The sequence below is a fragment of the Pseudorca crassidens genome, chromosome 9 (assembly GCF_039906515.1).
Source record: "Pseudorca crassidens isolate mPseCra1 chromosome 9, mPseCra1.hap1, whole genome shotgun sequence".
Classification (NCBI taxonomy): Eukaryota; Metazoa; Chordata; class Mammalia; order Artiodactyla; family Delphinidae; genus Pseudorca; species Pseudorca crassidens.
The window spans coordinates 42,602,648-42,620,272 of record NC_090304.1 but is presented as its reverse complement, the minus strand read 5'-3'; the positions used below and the strand labels follow the sequence as shown (position 1 = coordinate 42,620,272).

Sequence of the window (17,625 nt, the reverse complement as noted above, 5' to 3'; positions counted from 1 at the left end):
AGATTTTCTCTCAGCTCTCCCCTAATTTTCCTTGCTTCTTACTTCTAACCTGCGACCTAATCTGCCCAGCTGGGGCAGCCTCAGTGGCACAAACACATACCCCTACACATTGCATCCCCTTTCCTCTTAAGATGATATCCTCAGCGTGTTTCCATGTGGCTCCCTCGTTTTCAGCATGCTTCTTTAAGATGGCTGCATAACTATCAAGGGAATGCCCTCAATAAGACGTGAGCTTGTTATGGGGCATTTAGATTACTTCTAATTTTTGCTCTTTCAGCTCATGCTGCATTAAGCCGTCTTTGTGTATTACAGAATCATTTCATTAGTTTGGCATTTATCTAGCTAATGGCAATGGCCCAAGATTAGATGGAGAATCAGAATTTTTTTTTCCAAGAAGAATGAGGATATATTCAAATTTTACTTTAAATGCTAGGAAGGTCTTTGTCGTGTTTTCCATGAATGAAGAAGCAGGCTAACAGTAATGTGAAACTAGATGTAAGTGAAAGGCTGTGTATTTACAAGTAATACATGGCTTGTTTGTTCTTAAGTGTGGAGGTGAGCCCAGTACATTCTCTTAAGGAGTAATCTACCTGCTCAAATTGAGGAATTATGTGTCCCTATATCTTTGGCACTTTATTTAAAACAATAACAAAATAAAATGAACAATGATCTCTTCTTAAGGATGTTTTTAAGAAGTAGCCTAAAACAAAAAGTAAATAGGATTTTTGAGGGAAGAAAACATGTCTCCCTAAGACAGAGTGAGCCTGTCAGGAATACTCTTAGAAGTGGAAGCAGGTTGCAAACTTGCCAAAAGGTTGGCTTTTTCTTGGCCATTAGGAAATGGCTAGAATGAAACTGAGAAACAAATATGACTGACTTGGTCCCCTGTATTCTTTTTTTTTTTTTTTTTTGGCTGCATTGGGTCTTCGTTGCTGCACGTGGGCTTTCTCTAGTTGCGGTGAGCTGGGGCTACTCTTCGTTGCAGTGTGCAGTCTTCTCATTGTGGTGGCTTCTCTTGTTGTGGAGCACAGGCTCTAGGCATGCGGGCTTCAGTAGTTGTGGCTCGCGGGCTCTAGAGCACAGGCTCAGTAGTTGTGGCGCATGGGTTTAGTTGCTCCACGGCATGTGGGATCTTTCTGGACCAGGGCTCGAACCCATGTCCCCTGCATTGGCAGGTGGATTCTTAACTACTGTGCCACCAGGGAAGTTCCCCCTGTATTCTTTTTAACCTGAAATCTGTGTTGGCTTTGGGGTGATGGGGGAGGCTTCCCCTGTCCTGCTGATCTGTTGTTGTTTTAGTCTCTGTAGATTGTTATGTAGACCCAGGCTTTAGGCTCTGCATTTCAGCTTAACCCAGCAAATGTTGACTGAGTCTTTACAGTGTATAAGGTTACAGGGGATAAAAATTTGGGGAAAAAAACCCAATGCACCACTGTTTCTGAGGAGTTCATGAACTGGGAGTGGGAAGGTAAGACACATCTAAAATTAATGATTATTCAAGCGAGATTAGGAAGAGGGCCCTGGGAGAAGTCCGCCCCACCCTGTTAGAGAAGGGAGGTATTCCATCTCATTGGACAGCTGGGGTGAGGGAATATAGAAAGGTGTTAAAGAGTGGTTGCTTTTGTCAGCACCTTAAGGCCTGGCTGAGATAGACATTCACAGGAAAAGTGAAAGGCCTGAGTAGAGGAAGCGGAGGTAGAAGGACATGGTGTATGTTTGGGGTTTGGCTGAAACAATGGGCTCATGTAATAGTGGTCATAGCTAGCACATTATGGAGTGTATCAGGTGCGAGGCATGGTTCTAAGACCTTTATCTATATTAGCTCATTTTATCCCTGCAGTGACCCAAGTGAGGTCTTCTATAATTGTCTCCATTTTACAGATGAAGAAATAGACATAAAACAATTTATTATCTGTCCAAGACCATAGTGCTGTACAGCTAAGATCAGACCCAGTTGGTCTGGCTCCAGAATATCTGCTTCTAACCACCAAGCTGTCCTGCCTCCAATATAGGGGAAGAACAGGCACTAGAACCAGAAAGGTGGGTAGACATCCTATCGTAGAGGCTTGGGGTACCAATGTTTAGAGGTGCAGAGGTGGAAGAGGGGGCCAGAGACAGAGATGAGAGGGATCGCAGTGGTGGGTATGGGGGAGTTTGTGAGAGCTGTGAGGGGCCACAGGAAGAAGGAGTTTCAAAAAGGGGGTTTGTCAACAAGGCCCAGCACTGCAGAGAGTTCCAGGAGGTGAGATCTGAGAGCAGGTCTGAGCCAGTGAAAGCTGAGAGGGCCTGGGAGAGGGGTTGGTCAGGCTGCAGACACAAAGGGCAATGGAAGGGTTCTGCAGGGTTCTGCAGGGTTCTGACTGAGGTGCTGCTCACTCCAGGATGCTGTGTATTTTGAAGATGGTGAAGCAGGTGCAGACATTGGCTATGATTGTCTGTGTCCTCTTGTCAGTAGAAAGACGAGAGCATGACAGAGAAGGGCAGGTGAGAGCTGGCACTGCTAATTTGGCAAACTCAGTGGCTTTTCTGCAGCCTAATGATTTCTGAAAGCTATTTGCTATGCTCAGGCACAAGTGTGACTGCCTCATCTGAATGCTGTAGCGATCACTGTTTTTCCTGGAAAATTGGGCCCATGTAGGCTCTGTGTGTCGTTTATTTGAGTTCCATTTTTATAGCCTTATTACCTTGTCCTCATGATGCAAGAGGCCTCTCTTTTCTGGAGCTTTGCTGTGAAAATTGTTTCTTAAAAGGCACAAAGTGATCTCTCATCATTGGGGTTGTGCTCTCTCCAGAGCAGTGCTTTTCTGCAGACTTTTCATCACCCCTGACACCAGTTGTCATGTTTTTCTGATCGTTTGCAATTTACTGAGAACTTTTAGGCTGCTCTTGAATTTCACTACCTAGGTATTTGCCACGATTTCTTCTAGAAGAGTTTGTGCATGTAAATAATCCATTCAGTTTCTTCCTCTCTGCTAGGTGTCCCTACCAGTGACTTTGCCAGCACCTGACACCCAGTCTTGTCCTCTGGCCTTGAGTTGACAGTGCTGGTAATTAGCGTGTATGGAGCCTGAGCTGTTTCCAGGCACTATACTGAAAGATTTATGTTCATGATCTTAATTATTCCCAGTCCCTATAAAGAAGGCACTGTTACCCCCATTTTACAGTTGAAGGAAATGAGTCTTACAGAGGGAGAGTAACTTGCCCCAGGTCACACAGGTAGTAAATGGCAGAGTGGGCCTCCACTCCAAGGCCTTTCTGACCTTGGAGCCCATGTAGTCCATTCATTCATTCATTTATTCATTTATTCATTCATTCAACAACACATGATTGTCTACAACATTCCAAGCACTGTTCTAGACCCAGGGGATATGACAAAAAAAAGCAAAAATTCCTGCCTTCAGCTTACATTCAAATTTGGGGAGGTAGAGAAAAAAATAATAAATAAAATATACAGTACGCTATATGGTAATAAGGACTGTGGAGAAAAAGAAAGCAAGGCAGTCAGCTAAGAAGCATTGGGAGCATTTTAAATAGAGCAATCAAAGAAGGCCTCATTGAGAAGGAGACCAAATTGTTAGGTTGAATAGCAAACAGCCCCCCAAATCTCAGCATATCAACCCAAGAGAACTTTTATTTCTCATATAGAAAAGTTCCAATGTGGCTGCTCCTGGTTAAGCAGGCATCCTTCCTGGTGGTTATTGAGGGACCCACACTTCTTCTATCTTGTGGCTCTGCCCTCTTCAAGGCCCTCAGATTCCTTTCCATTCAGCTGGAGGGTGAGGAAAAAGAGAGAGGACTTTGTGGGGAGGTTTTTGTGGGCCAGTCTGGAAAAAGCATGCATCCCTCCCACCCAGAACTCAGTCACACTCAGTGTACTCCTAACTGCAAGGAGGGCTGGGAAATGTAGTCCAGCCATATGCTCACAAGGTAAAAAAAAAAGGGTTTTGGTGAACTCATAGTGTAGTGGTGAATGAGGGGAAGAAGTGAGTCGTGGGTTTAACTGGGATAGAGCATTAGGCATGGGAACAGCAAGTAAAGGTGGCTAAGGTGGCTGGAGTGGAGCGAGGAGAAGATGAGGACATGGTGGAAAGTGAAGGCAGGGAAGTGAAGGGGGCCAGGCCATTAAGGTCATTGTCAGGACTTGGTTGCATTGTGAGTGACTGATCTGAGTTGCATCATGAAAGGCTCACCCTGACTACTGTGTTGAGGGAGGACTCAGGGAGAGAAGTCGAGTCTGTTGCCGTTCGTTACCCAGTGAGTGGTGAGAGCAGCCAGGTCCCGAGTGGTGGTGATGGTGGAGGTGCGGAGAAGTGGTTGGATTTGAGATCTGTTCTGAAAGTGGAACAACAGGTTTTGCTGCGGGGTTGGTGGTGGTGTGTGACAGAAAGAAAGGAATCGGGATAGTTCTGAGATTCTTGGCTTTTGCTTAATGACTATTAGACTCACTTTCTACCCACAGAAGTAAAAAGAGGGGGAAAGTTTTTGAAAAAAGATATCTGGATGCCCTCTGGGCCCTGATGTATCTCGCGTAGCCTCTTCTCCTCCACAGTACTTTCTTTAGCACAGATGGGCAATTCTTTTCCACAACTGAGCTTTCAGACAGAGGGAGGACATCTGTAGCTCCTCCCAGCACAGAGCCTGGATGGAACAACTTTGGCAATGGTCTCACATCATTGCCTGGGATCTTTGGACTGAGTCTTGGGGCCCCTTGGACTGATGTGGAAGGGACCCAGTGTCCCCCTGGGTAACCAAGAGATACCTGCAGAGGCCACTTCCAATCCATGCTGTGTGTAATGTAAGAATATAAGTGTGTTTGGGAGTGGAAGCGGAAGCAGTTTTCCTGGTTCTTACTTGGCAATCATGACCTGCCAAGGCAGAAATAAGAGATGGAATTTTTTAGTAGATGGTGCTCCCATTAGGAGCATAAGGGGAAGAAAGTCTATCTTAAACAGAGCAGGGTACGAGCTGTGGCAGCAAATATTGCACGCCTACTAGGTGCTGGGCACTGGCTGGGTATTTTGGTTTCATTGGAGAGGGAAACAAATGTACTGTTCCTGCCCTCCTGACAGAGTAGACCCATGTGGCTAGATCATACAGTGATTTGCTGGAAGAAATTATATTTACACCTGAGTGTTTCTTTCATTTTCTTTTTTTTCTTTTCTTTTTTTAGTGATTGTGAATGGTACTGTATTTTTAATTTCAGTGTCCACATGTTCATTGCTAGTATACAGAAAAACAATTGAGTTTTTATTTTGTATCCTACATCCTAGATAAACTCACTAATTAGTTGCAGGCTTTTTTTTTTTGTATATTCCACAGGATTTTCTATCTAGACAATCACATAATCTACAAATACAGATGATTTCTTCCTTTCCAATCTGTTTTATTTCCGTTTGTTGCCTCTTGTGCTGGCTCTTTGCTGAGTAAGAGTGGGCAGCATTGCCTATTCCTAATCCTGGGGGGCAGCATTCAGTCTTTCACCATTAAGTGTATGGTTAGCTGTAGATGATTTTTGCACATGTCATTTGCACTTTGTTGTATGGGTGTGGGTGGGACCATGGGGTTTTCTGTGGTGTTTGGCTGATATAGGGCAGTTACTATCTAAAAGTTGTCTATCTTGCTCGAGGCAGCAAGCTTTTGTTGGAGCCTTTTTCGTCTGTGCTTGTTGGCATCTCCAGGTTCTTCCGTTCCAAGTGAGGCAAAAAGAAAATGCAGGCCACTCACCATGGTGTCCTTCCTCCAGGCCTGAGGCCCCTCACTGGTCTGCCTTCTTCACTCCGCCTTTCAGAGTCCTCTCTTGTTTGTTTTACATATCACGTGCAGGGGTTTTTGTTGTGCACAGCAGGTGGAATAGGGAAAGGTGTGTCTACCGCATCCTCCTGGAAGTGGAAGTGGTTGGGAGAAATTAGAGGATTGGGTTGAAGCCAGTGTGTGAAGGGCCTTCACGCCAGGGGTTTGACTCTGTAGGTGGCAGGAGGGATGTTGGAGGTTCAACTCTGCAGCAGTGTGGAGGGATGGGGAGGGGAGTGGCAGAGAGACCCGGAGGCTGGTGCCTGGGCCCAGGGAGGTGAGGATGCATTTCTGGACTGCGACAGCAGACGTGGGGCAGAAAGGAAGAAGGGAGAGTCCATGCGGGCCACAAGGAAGTCCGAGGACCAGGTGAGTCTGAGGTTTCTAGCTTGGGCAACTAGCTAGGAGATTGGGGAGCTAGGGGAGTGGTGTAAGTGTAACAGAGTAGGTATATTCTAGGCCTTTTAGAGCATGACCGGAAGATTGGACTAACTGTGCTTCCCTTCAGGGCCGGCTCCGCAGAGAAAGCCTGGCTGCTGTGTAAAACCCAAGGAGCACACATTCTGGGCAGAGGAAACATTGTGGGGAAAGGCACAGATACAGGAAACGTCATGGCGGGCCTGTTGGGACTCCAGCTAGCTGAGGCATAAGTGGGTAGTTCTTGGTTCCATAACTGGGAAGGGTGCTGTAGGAGTTCACAAAAGCAAGAGGTTCTGGAATGGGAGTTGACGCTGCTGGTGGTCTCTCTGGCACCTTACATTCTTTGTGTGTTGACATCAGTCTTTCCTACTGCAGACAGGCCACCCTCCCTGGGGGGCACCACTGCTGACAGCTCCCGCTTACCAATTCCAGTGAAGGGAGAACTCCTTTCTCTGCATCCATATATTGATCCTAGAGAAAGGCTATGGTTGGCCCAGCTTGGGCGATGTGCTTATCCTTTTTGACCTATCACTGTTGCAGGGAGTAGACTAATCTGAGCCGGATGGTTTACCCACCCCCATTAGATCAAGCCAGGCCTTTTTTTTTTTTTTTTTTGGCCACACTGCATGGCTTGCAGGATCTCAGTTCCCCGACCAGGGATTGAACCCGGGCCATGGCAGTGAAAGCTCGGAATCCTAACCACTAGGCCACCAGGGGGCTCGCAAGCAAGGACTTTTAAGGAAGAAGGCAGAAGAAAAGCATCTACGGAAGATAGAAAAGAATATTTACTATGGTTCACTGTATAATATCTTCTGAAGAATTTATAGTATGGCAATGTAGGAACTCTTTGGAGAGTTTTAAAGCAGGGGACTTGATCAAATTTAGGTTTTCTTAAAATTATCACTGTGTAAAGTTGTAGTTGGAAATAAGTAAATGAGGAGAGCTGGGGAGACTGGTAGAGAGGCTGCTGCTGTAGTTCTGGGGAGAACAGATGAGACCTGAGCTAATTCAAGTCTTTGGATCCTTATGTCATTTGGACTTCACCCTCCAGCCACAGCGTCGAGGGGTTGAGGAGGGGGACAGAGTCTGGAGACAATTAGGCAAATAGGGCGTGGTGAACAGCTGGAGGGGGCAGGGGGTGCTTCAGGAGGACTCACCACCAGCACCAACTGTTCCCTGAGAGGCTAGCTTTCTCTTTGGAAACTAGTCATTAAGTGGTGGCAGACTTGACATATCTTTCTTATTGCTTCTTAAGAAATGTGGGTGTTACTGGCTTCTTGTGGTGTCCTAACTGGAAAAGGAAGCTGATTGATTCTACTTTTCTCCCTTTAAAAAGTTTCTTTTCTTTAAGGAATCAGATAATAGGAGGTGTGTCAGGACTGCCAGTCGAGAAATAGATGGTTGAGAGGAAGATGCAGGCCTGAAGGCCCTGCCTCCCCCATCGCTGCCCCAGGGCCTGCAGGTCTGCTCTGGAAACATTTATCCTTTTGGCATTGTCCTTGCTGGGAAGGCTTGCAAGAATTTTAAGCAAAGAAATGACATAATCTGATTTATGTTGTAACAGATTCCCTCCTGTATTGAGAATAGGCTATGGGTGGAAGTGGGAGTGACACCAAAAATAGAAGCAGGGAAAGCAGGGACACCAATTAGGAGGCTATTGCAATAATCTAGGCTGGTAATGGTGGAGGAGGTGAGAAATGGTCACACTGTGAATATATTTTGAAGGTAAAAACCAGAGGATTGGATAGAGAATAAGAGAGAAAGAGACGAGACAAGACGAGAATGACTCCGAATCTTTGGCCTGGGCAACTGGAAGACCATGGCCTTAAACTGAGATGGATAAGATTCTGGAGGATCAGGTCTGGGGGAAGATCAGGGGTCTGTGTGAGACGTGTCAAGTTTGAGACATGGAACACATCTCACACAGACCTCCTGTCCACTTGACATCTTACCTGAAACAGGCAGTAGGATATATTAGCCAGGAGTCCAGAGGTGAGGTCTGCACTTGGAGAGAAATCTGGGCATCCTCAGCCTATAGGTAATATGAGACTAGGTGAGATCACCCAGGGGGTGATTGAAGGAATACAGAGAAGACAGGAGAACCAGGACCGAGCCCTGGGGCACTCTTACATTAAGAGGTGGGGAGATGAGGAAGAACCAGCAAAGGGAAAGAACAGCCAGTGAGGTAGATGGAAAACCCAGAGTGCTAGCCTGGAAGCCAAGTGAAGAGAGTGGTCAAACAAGAGGGCTTGATTCACTGGTAGCAAAAGCTGTAAGAGGAGGACTCAGACTCACCCTTTGGATCTAACAACATGGAGGAAAAGCTAAATGCGTGCTTTTGGACCCAAACTTAGCCTTTCAAATAAGTCATAGTTCCCGCCTTGAAGGAGAATACAGGTGTGCAAAAAAGGGTCATTTAAGATTGATTGAAACAAGTCTGAGAAAGATGTGAAGATAGTATCGTGGGAGCCCAGCAGAAACAGACAGTACTTCTGGCTTTTGTGGGGAGGGTTGAGGTCAGATTAATTCATGTCTTCATTCGTTCAATGATTCATTCATTCATTCCACAAAAACTTTTTGAGTGCCATGGACTGAGAGGAAGGGAGAAGGTAGAGTTGTTGTTTAAGGGGTATAAAGGTTCAGTTTTGCAGATGAAAAAAAAGTTCTGGAGATGACTGGTAGTAGTTGCACAACAGTGTGAATGTGTGTAATACCACTGAACTGCACACTTAAAAATGGCTAAGCTTGTAAATTTTGTTATGTGTGTTTTACCACCACATACGCACACACACACAAAATCAGAAAGGAAAAAAAAATCTTATTGAGCCCCACCATGACCTTGGTTGGGAATATGATGTTGAAATGGAAGTCATTTCAGTAGAGGGAGATCATGTGGAGAGAAGGGGAGGAAGACATCCAGCTGGAAGGAATGCTGAGAGAAGGGTCTGGGCACCAGTCCTATCTGTCTAGATTGAAGCATCCGCTGGGGGAGATCACAGGAGCTGAGGCTGCAGACTCAGGCTGAGCCAGTTGCTGCAGGCCTGGCAGCCTGGCTGTGGAGTTGGGCTTGCCTTCTTGGGCTCTGGGAGCCTCTAAAGGTTTCTGCCCATGGGAGTGTCATTCCAGAGATGTGCATTTAGAAGCTTAATCTCATTAATCCTTCCTGTTAAACCCGTTGCCTATTAAAAGCAGTGGGATTGAAGCATGCATTTCTCTGATGAAAATTGCGGCCTAGCAGAATTTTAGATGCCTGGGCATGTGTTCATGAATTGAGTAGGTTATTTTTCCACCCATTTTACAAATATTTATTGAGGACTGTCTAAATGCCCGTAGTATTCTAGGCACTGGAGGTAAGGGAAGGGGTGAATTTCTCAGATCGCTTCTCTTGATAAGCCTACAGTCTAGGGACTCCATTCCCAAATAAGAAATTATGCTACATTGTACCGCATGTTACCATAAATGTCTCACCGAGGTTCCATGGGAGCCGAGAGGAGGGTGCCTGGCCTGTCAGGGACACTGGGATGGCTTCCAGGGAAAGGCTGTCCAGTGGATTTGAAGGATGAGCAGTATTTTCTAGGCAGAGAAGCAGAGATAGACATCCTGGGAGGACAGTAAATCAAAACTTATTGGGGTTGTAAATTTAAAGAAAACATGTAAATATTCTCTTTTAAAGTTAAACTCTTATTTCATTGGCTTTTAGGTGGTGCTGGCTAGAGTGCATGCTTTTGGACCCAAGCTTAACTTTTCAAATGTGGAATGCTAGGCCTTCATTGGTAAGTTTGTTTGATGCCTTCTTACCAAATTATGCTGTCAAGGATTGGTATTTGGAATGAAGGGCAAGGTAGTTATCATTGGTGCTGCTCTGTGAAGGGTACCAAGCCTGGACCCTAGAGAAGCCTACAGTATAGGTGGAAAAGATCCACAGGAGAAGTGGATCCCACTGTAGGTTTCTGCAGTAGGTGCAGAGGGAGAAGCCAGAGGAGAAACACCCAGGGGTGCAAGGGATGGACGCAGCTGGCCTCACAGAGAGGTGCAGCTTTGGCTGCATTTTGAAGGATGGACCAGTCCGGGGGGGAGTGAAATAAGCTTTTCAGGCTTGAGAAGGTGGGTGTAAGATGTAAAGAAAGTGGGCTCAGCAGAAGACCCACAGGAACAAAAACTTCATCCAAAGGAGTGGTGAGTAAGAACTTCTTCAGGATCTGCTGGTGGTTGATTATTCTATTCTAGACCAGGGTCAGCAAATTTTTCCTGTAAAGGATCAGATGGTAAATATTTTTGGCTTCCTAGGCCATATGGTTTCTGTCATAGCTACTCAACTCTGCCATTATAGTGGGAAAGCAGCCATAGTTAATATGTGTATGACGGTGTGGCTGTGTTCCAAAAAAGCTTTATTTACAGAAACAGGTCGTGGGCCGGATTTGGCCTGTGGGCTATAGTTTGCCCACTCCTTTTCTAGACCCTGAATGCTGTGCTGGGCTAAGGCACTTGGACTTTGTCCTGAAGGCAGTGGGAAGCCATTGAAGTTATTTGGGGCAAAGAAGTGAAATGGCCAAAGTAACAAGTTAGGAGCATTCATCTGATAGCTGGACAAGAAGCATGGGTCCTGTTCCAAGGCAGCAGTAGCAATCCAGGTGTGAGGTCATGTGGTTAACAGTGCTTAAAATGGAGAAAAGGTCCAATAGGAGAGATATTGCAAAGGAAGAATGGTAGGATTTATGGTCTTCTTAGACTTTAAAGACAGGAGCCAAAGAAGATGAAAGTTTAAACTTGATAGTTCACAATGGTAACATTGACAGAAATGTGGCTATTGGGGATGGAGAAGGGTAGTTGATGCGTCCAGTTGTTGATACACTGAATTTGAGATGGTACTGATTCATCCACAGGATATGTCTAGTAGGCAATTAGAAATTCAGGGCTGGGGACTTCCCAGGCAGTCCAGTGGTTAAGACTTCACCTTCCAATGCAGCGGGTGCGGGTTTGATCCCTGCTTGAGGAGCTAAGATCCCACATGCCTTGTGGCCAAAATACCAAAACATAAAACAGAAGCATTATTGTAACAAATTCAATAAAGACTTTAAAAATTGTCCACATCGGGACTTCCCTGGTGGCACTGTAGTTAAGAACCTGCCTGCCAGTGCTGGGGACACGGGTTTGATCCCTGGTCCGGGAAGATCCCACATGCTGCGGAGCAATTAAGCCCGTGTGCCACAACTACTGAGCCTGCACTCTAGAGCCCGCGAGCCACAACTACTGAGCCCATGAGCCACAACTACTGAAGCTCACGTGCCTAGAGCCCGTGCTCTGCAACAAGAGAAGCCACTGTGATGAGTAGTCCCCACTCACCACATCTAGAGAAAGCCCATGCGCAGCAACGAAGACCCAGCGCAGCCAAAAATAAATAAATAAATTTATTTATTTATTTTAAAAAATGGTCCACATCAAAAAAAATCTTTAAAAAAAAAAGAAATGCAGGGCTGAAGCCAGGGCTGGGAAGGGTAGGTCTAGAGGTGTAGAACAGAAACCATAGGATTAATAAGTTCTCCCCGTGATGAGCAGAGGGCTGAAGGAGAGAGTCCCAGGAAGGGAGGAGGATGGGACAGCAGAGACCACAGAGAAGGGACCTGAGGGAAGGCTGCCGAATTGGTGACAAGGTGGCTACCGCTGGCCTTGAGAATGAGATGTGGGGAGGGGGGAAGGGGGGAGGAAGCCAGGTTGCACAGGGTCCATCATAAATGACGGGTAAAGAATCAGATACATTAGTAAAAGTGACCACTTACGGAGAGTTTGGATGGTAAAAGAACGGAGACACAAAGATTTCAGCGTCTGCATGCCAAAATAACCCTTTCTTTAGCTTTGAGGCAAGCAAAGCAAGCCACGACCAGTTCTCTTGTCCGTCTCTGGAGCCAAGTGTGTTTGGGAGTTTGTGTGTACCTTGGGCTTGTGATTGCGTTCTTATGCTTTCTTTGAGGTGTGGTGTTCTGAGCTCTGTCATAACTTGCACCAACGGAATCTAGCCCATGTTTGGACCCTTGCCATGAGACAAGATGTGATCTGTTGGGGAAATAGTTGCATTTGCCTGAGTTGGAGGAGAAAATAGGGTAGAGCAAGAAACGGAAATTAAACTCCTTACTGCAGAGTCTGCCCAAGTATGGGAATTTGCGATAATTCCTCAAGTCGCTCAACTAGATAGCAATTTATGTGCCAAGTATTTCGAGTGTATGTTCCTTGGTTTGAATTCTGAGTAGTCTTTGGGTCGGTTTTTGCAAATATAGCAGTTAGAGATGGAGTCATAAAAGCAACAGGTGGAACTGGTTTGGAGCCTCCGTTTAGTGAAGTCTCACTATATCCCAGGCATAGTGCCGAGTACTCTGTAGGTATCATTTTATTTCATCTTTGCAACCACCTGTGAAAGAGGAATTAGTGTTCCCACTTCAGCAATAAGGAAATTAAATCACAAGAGGTTGCCTGAGGTTACAAGGGATTTGAACCCAGACCTATCTGACCCCCTTAGTTTAGGCCACTTTCTGTTTTCTCCCACCTGGGTGTGGAATTTCTCCTCTAACTTACATAGAAGGACTGGAGACAGAATGAGTTCTTAAGGTTAAATATTCAGAGGCTGTGGTGGGTATTTCTGCTTCTTAGGAGTCTATTAAAAGTGTGGAAGCAGTATGGGATCCTTGGGGGAGACTAAGGCCAAACTTCAAACACTAACTGTTTCCCCTGCTGAAATTTTCATTTAGTTGCAGAAGGTGGCAGGTTTGGGCTTGGAAAGGAAATCTCACTAGAAGGCATGACAGTCAGATTCCAGTCCTAGCTCTAAGGCAGTTATAATCTACTTTTTGTTTAAATACTTGCATCTCTCTCTGCTCACCTCCAACTTCAAGGTCCGAGGCCAGGGTCCTGCGTTGACTTGTTTCCCACCGTACCCCCAGCATCCAGCCTGGTATCAGGCGTGTAGCATGTGCTGATAGAATATTTGTTGTTTCTAGTGAGCCAGGCAACTTGGAGCAAGGAGCTTCACCTCTGTGTGCCAGGCACTGCCGTCGGCACTGCAGTTTTGCAGGTGACACAGGACAGGTTCTGTCCTCGTGAGGCAGATGAGCCAGCAGGGGAGACAGACAGAATAGACAGGTGAGATGTGCAGTCTGAGGTCAGGCAGGCAGGATAATCCTCTGAAAAAAGTCATAATAATGCACTTTGGGGTGACTGCACATATGTCGTCTAAGCTGTCCACTCTGTTTTAATTCTTTTGCTTGGCTGTGGTTGCTAACACCCAGCTAACTGCTCCCCGCAGCGAGAGCTCCCTCCTGGGGCCAGAGCAGCCTCCTACCTCTGGCAGGGCTGAGCGCTCCCCTCCTGGCCCCTCTCCTCTGCTCACCCTCCTGTCTGGCCTGCCACCCCCTGGTTCTCCAACTCCGTAGACCTCGACTCCGCAGCTTGCTGTGCCGGTTCTCTTTTCTCTACCTTTAGCTTAATAAGGTTTTGCTTGATCCCTTTCTGGTCAGTCCCAGTATTCTTCCCCGGTGAGCTCATCCACTGTTCACCTCTCTCCTGAAGTCACCCAGATCTGCAGATCCAGCCCAGAACCTCTGCCCAGCCCTCCTTCCTAGCTCCTATCCTGTGGGCACCTCCAACTCAGCCCTCGCCTGGTACCCAGTGTGTCTGTCTCCCTGTGGTGCCTGCCTGGGGTGGGACTGCACCCCCTCAGTCATGTCGACTGCAGGAGTCACCCTTGGCTTTGTCCTTTCCCTCAACTGTCGTCTTCCATTGGCTACCTTTTCTGGAAGAGCCCGTGTTCTAATTTGTCACTCCCTGCCTACCCCTTCGTTTAGGACTCCTCATTTGGATTGTTTCAGCAGCCTCTTGGTTGGTCTCCCCGGGCACACTTTTGTCCTCCTTCAGTCCACCTCCACTTCCTAGCAGCATGATGTTTCTAACTCACACATCTATCATGGCTTTCTCCTGCTTAAAATTCTCCAGGGGCTCCTCATTGCTTATAGAATAGAACTTAAACCCCCACAGCGGGCCTGCAGTCTTTTCATAACTGGCCTTTGGCCACCTTCCCTATTTCACTTTTTCCCTAACCCGTATTTCTCACATCAGCCCGGCCTTTCAACAGCCATCACTTCCTGGTGCCTTTGCCAGAACTGGGCCCTTTCCTGGGAATGACCCACCCCCTGCTCCCCATTTCACTAACTCGGGTCAAGTTTCTGATTTTCTGGACACCTTCCTTCCCCACCCTGCACTTCTCTGTGACCTGGAGGTGACCTTCCTCCTGGCTTCCAGAACACCCTGCATCTCTCTCTCTCCCAAAACATTTATTGGCGTAACTGTTGATTTACTATCTGTTATGCTCAGTAAACTGAGCTCCTTAAGGGTGGGGAACACACATACACACACACACACACGCACACACACATCTCTGGGTTCTCGGTGCCAGCACTATGTACCTGGTTCAGGAAGTGTTTGTTGAAAGAGTGAGGATAGCAAAGTCTGTTTGCGCAGCCAGACAACAGATTTATAACGTGATCAAATGTATTTGAAACTGGAGGTTCATTGGCTATTGAGTTGGGTGGGGCCTCCTTGCTTCTCAGTTTTGATGGCAGGATAGGTTGTTGTGGGCCTGGGTTTGTGGTTGCCTATTGCATATCTCAGCCTACTGAGGCCTCGGGAATATATCTTCTCTATATTCTTTGCCCCTGACTTTTTTATTTTTAACTCCCGTTGTTGATGGGATAGTAAAGCAATGCAAAGTGAAAAACAGTCCATCAAGGAATGCTGAGGAGTAAGGTCCACCCAGCTTCCTGGATGAATCCCAAGTTTCCTAAATTAGCCAAAATAATGATTCTTGCTAACCACTGACAGCTTCTCCCTTTCACATTCAAGCTGAGAGTGCTTTTCTGGCTGGGGGATGAGGATAGCTGGTGGTCCTTTGTGGAGGTGCCCGACGGCATCTTTATCTTCATTTGGAACCTTGTAAAGTCCTCAGTGAATACTGAGGAGTAGCAAATAGGAAGAGGCTCTGAGCACAGGGATGCCAGGTCTGTGTCTGTATTTACCATGGGAGCTGCTGTGATGCACCTAGGTGCTAGGCTGGTACCTTCTCATGTTTTCATGTGGGGCTTTCAGTTTGATGCTGTTGCCTCTCCTTCACTTCCTGGTTCTGCCACAGAACTGGGAAATTGTGCTTAGAATGCAGGTTTTCTTTGGGGGTTCACAGTTATCTGGGAAGGCTTCCTTGAAGCAGAAGCCATTTTCAACACAGACGTGTCCTACTGACCAGGGTGCTCCAGCGGGCACTTGGGGCTGCTTTTCTTACCTGGAAATACTGATGATGATGCTGCTTTCCCTTTCAGGGACTTTCCAGAAGCTCTTCCCTCAGCATGGAATGCATTTTCCTTCTGCTTTGCCTGGTTCATGCCCATTCAGCCTTCAGATATCAGCTGATTTGCTTCTTCTTGGGAGGCCTTCCCTGACCTTGATAAGAAACCTAGGTCTTATCATCACCATTACTGTTATCACTTTATACTGCTTATTGATTGCTCACAATGGGGCAGACATTGTCAAAGTGCTTGGTGGGTAACCACTTAGTATTAGGGCCTCAGTAGGTGTTGGCTGAGGTCAGGGTTATCATTATTACCCCAAAGATACCTTTCAAGGAAACTGAGGCCCAGATCAGTTGTGGGCATGCGAGCAGGGTTTGTCCCCAGGTGCCTGACTGGGTCTGTGCTTCTGCCCATTCTTCTCTACTCTGCAGGCCCCTCTGCCAGGCCTTCAGCAGCCCATCCTCCCACTCATTTCAGCACTCACCCCAGAGGCCATTTTACGTTTGTTTGTGTGGTTATAGATGAATGAATGTTCATTCTCCCGCTGGGCAGCCTGGTAAGCCCCAGGACGGCAGGAGCCTGACCTCTAGGCAGGCACTCAGGGCAGAGTTGACCGACAGCCTGCCTGCCTAGACAGCCGCTCACCCGCTGGATCTCCTTGCCCCTTGCATCACAAGAGTCTGGGCTGTGAACGTGAACTCCCTGGGGGGTCCCCACAGTTTAGCCTGCACCCTCCCCTCCTGTTTCCGTGTCAGAGCTAGTGGCGCTAAGGAAGCATCTGTCCCTAGCTGGGTCTGTCCCTCTGCCTTTCCTCCACCTGTGAACCCGTCCTCATCCTTGTATAAAGAAGTCGACCCCTTTCTTCCCCCAGGACAGAGCCCTCACCTGTCCTCTGCTCCTCTGGACCTGCACACGCTTGGGATGGCTCTGACCACAATGGGCCATCCTGACCTGTGTTCCTGTCCTCCTTGTCCTTCTGCAGCTGCTCGGGACCATCCCTGGTGTGGCCTCTGTGACCGGGCAGTGTCTTGTATAGTCAGGGCTGAGGGGGACACAGAGGGGGTAAGAGGACCGAAGTTACTACCCTAAGAGCAGTTGCACCATGATTCTGAGTGTGTGGGGTGTACCTGTGCTGGTGAGTATGTATGGGGGGGGGGTGTGTTTCTTGCTCGATGTTTTTACTTGCATAATTTATCCTCGTGCACATTAGAGACCATGCCTCCTTCTCTCAGGGGTCTAATGTAGGGCTCTGAATAATAGATATTTCAGAGCTGTTGGCTAAACAGATCTTTCCTCCTCTCTCTAGCTGAAGGCGCCTCCCCTCGCCCCCATCCCCACTTTGGTACCTCTCCGACCATTTCATAGGGTTGTTGTGACTATCAGGACCCCCTTCCCAGACCCCATTCAGACAGCAGTGATGTGAAAGCCCCATCTAGACCTTGGCAGGCTGGCAGGGCGCCAGGCTACATTGCCCAAGCTGGCAGCAGGGAGGCCCGGTCCCCCAGGGGCACCTCACCAGGCCTCCGGGGCCCGGCTGGCTGAGCTCTGAGAGATTCACACTGGTTTTGAGTGGGAAAAATAAAAAATGGTTTCTGACCAAGTGGGGAAAGTGGGCATGGGCAGGGGCGGGGTGGGGAGCAGGAGGACGCTAGCCACGGCTTCCGGCTTCCTTACATCTTTTTTTTTTTTTTTTTTTTTGGCGGTACGCGGGCCTCTCACTGTTGTGGCCTCTCCCGCTGCGGAGCACAGGCTCCGGACGTGCAGGCTCAGCGGCCATGGCTCACGGGCCCAGCCGCTCTGCGGCATGTGGGATCTTCCCGGACCGGGGCACGAACCCGTGTCCCCTGCATCGGCAGGCGGACTCTCAACCACTGCGCCACCAGGGAAGCCCCTGGCTTCCTTACATTTGCTGGAAACAAACTGAGATCACCCTACAGCCTCTGGGACACCCAGCACCATGGTCTCAGGCCCTGGAAGCAGACCTGCTTCACAGTGTTGGCTCTGCACCTACTAGTGGTGGGGCTTAAGACAGATGACCCACACTCTCTAAGCCTCAGTTTTCTCACCTGTATAACAGGATGATGATCAT

The 17,625-nt window shown here is 47.6% G+C and overlaps 1 protein-coding gene across 9 annotated transcripts in view; it reads left to right on the top strand.

The window, feature by feature from the left end:
• The window catches only part of BMAL1 (basic helix-loop-helix ARNT like 1), a 105,320-nt gene that overhangs the window by 20,921 nt on the left and 66,774 nt on the right, over positions 1–17,625 (top strand). For 7 of the 9 annotated variants that reach the window (XM_067749832.1, XM_067749835.1, XM_067749833.1 and 4 more), the window contains exon 2: positions 9,911–9,983. The exons of 1 other annotated variant lie outside the window; for it this stretch is intronic. The gene's annotated coding sequence lies outside the window, so the exon portion shown is untranslated. Of the gene's footprint in view, positions 1–5,796; positions 6,160–9,910; positions 9,984–17,625 lie in introns of those variants that run through there. One more of the 9 variants, XM_067749829.1, reaches the window with a different exon arrangement.